Here is a 1,834-nt window from a genome sequence, read left to right as displayed (position 1 = left end):
TGAAAGCTTTGTAATTTCTCTAAAAGGTTATTCCATAATGTGTCAAACCTGGGGAGCAAAAAGAAAGTGTGTACTCAAAGCCACATACCTTTCCCTGCAATTTTCCCCTCTATTACTCAGATTGCTAAGACAGCTTTTTCCTCCTAAAACCACATATTGAAATTGGAAAACCCTGCTAAGAACCAATTTGAATTTCTGGCATCATTGTATTTCCTGAAGATGAGCTCTCATGCTGATGATGGAGAAATGAAAAAAATAAACAAAACAAAAAGCTCAAGCCTTGTTTTCCTGAGAGGACAGATTTTGCTGCTTTGAATCAGGGGTTTCTGGGGAGCAACTTTCTTGAGGCAAATGTGAGTCAGATGCAGGAGGTGAGGCAAAAGCCATTAATTCAATTACAGGAAATTAGGATGAATACTTAGATTTCTCTACCTCCATAACATTTTTCATTTGGATTAAAATCAGGCTAAGAAATACATCTTCTGATAGGAATTTTGCCCAGTAAATAATGTTGAATTGAGTCTACTTCCTTCTAATGGTTCCACTCATCAGTCATTAGTTCTACTTTCCCTACTAAGAGTTAAAAGATTTCTGTTTAAGGAAAGCTTCTCTCTCCCTCAAAGAACAAGATCTAAGATAAAATAGACTATAATTAAGCAAAGGGGATATCATGGAATACCTTCCAAAGTCACAGAGCTAAAACGTTGCTTCTGTAGGGAGTAGTGCAATTTAGTTTTTCTTCAATCTGTACATCAGCAATAAAAGAGCAAAAACAGAATTAGAGTGACTGTGTTCGCAGCAATGTGGATGGGATTGGAGACTATTATTCTGAGTGAAGTAACTCAGGAATGGAAAACCAAATATTGTGTGTTTTCTTTCATAAGCAGGAGATAAGCTATGAGAATGCAAAGGCATAAGAATGACACAGTGGACTGTGGGGACTCGGGGACAAAGCGTGGGAAGGTGGTGAGGAATAAAAGACCACAAATTGGGTTCAAGGTATACTGCTTGAGAGACAGGTGCACCAAAATCTCACAAATCATCACTAAAGAGCTAACTCATCTAACCAAACACCACCTGTTCCCTAAAAACCTGTGGAAGTAAAAAATTTAATAAATAAATACATAATTTCCCATTCAAAATAAAAACAATTACAGTGGCTGTGGGCTAGGATTCATCCTTAATTTTTCCCTACCAGGCCTAGACAATAGGTAGGTACTAGGCTAGAAAGCAGAAATCTGGAATGCTAAAAAAATTACAGGGCAGGCCGTGGGCTTTATCCAGGTAATCGAGCAGGACTTGAGTATTGGAAGTCCAGACAGGCATTTCATTCATTCATGTAACAATGATGCAGTGCTCACCTTGGCAGCACATATACTAAAATGGGAACAATACGGAGAAGATTAGCATGACCCCTAAAAAGTAAAAAATAAACCAATAATGATGCACTAATTGGGTGCATGTACCAGGTGCTTTTCCAGACAGTGGGGCTATATTGGTGAAACAAAGATCCTTGTCTTTGTGGAATATTCATTCTGAAGCAATTAATCATAAACATGATAATGGGGTAAATTCTACAGTGTGTTCAAAGCTGAGAAATGCTATAGGAGAAAAAAAATGAAATAGAAAGATAGGGATCAAGAATGCCACGGAGGCAAGTGGAATGTGGGTCTCAAGCTTTAAATAGGCAGTCAGGTTTTATTTCAACGGTGCCACTTGAAGAAAAGACTGGAAGGGCACGAGGGCCTTAGTCAGTTAGGTGTCTAAGGCAGCGCATTCCAGGAGGAGGGGATGGTTGTAATACAAAGATCAGAGGCAGGAGCGCATCTGGCAG

General features: G+C 39.0%; 1 non-coding gene across 1 annotated transcript; it reads left to right on the top strand.

Annotated features, from left to right (window-relative positions):
* The first annotated feature begins 1,353 nt into the window (after positions 1-1,353).
* On the top strand, positions 1,354-1,455 carry LOC117082891. The gene has a single exon (XR_004436818.1). It is a non-coding gene; the product is annotated as a U6 spliceosomal RNA (small nuclear RNA).
* Positions 1,456-1,834: the final 379 nt, after the last annotated feature.

This window comes from Trachypithecus francoisi, unplaced genomic scaffold, assembly GCF_009764315.1.
Source record: "Trachypithecus francoisi isolate TF-2019V2 unplaced genomic scaffold, Tfra_2.0 Lachesis_group9, whole genome shotgun sequence".
Classification (NCBI taxonomy): Eukaryota; Metazoa; Chordata; class Mammalia; order Primates; family Cercopithecidae; genus Trachypithecus; species Trachypithecus francoisi.
The sequence above is the reverse complement of the archived record's forward strand: the minus strand, read 5'-3'. Positions and strand labels throughout refer to the sequence as shown.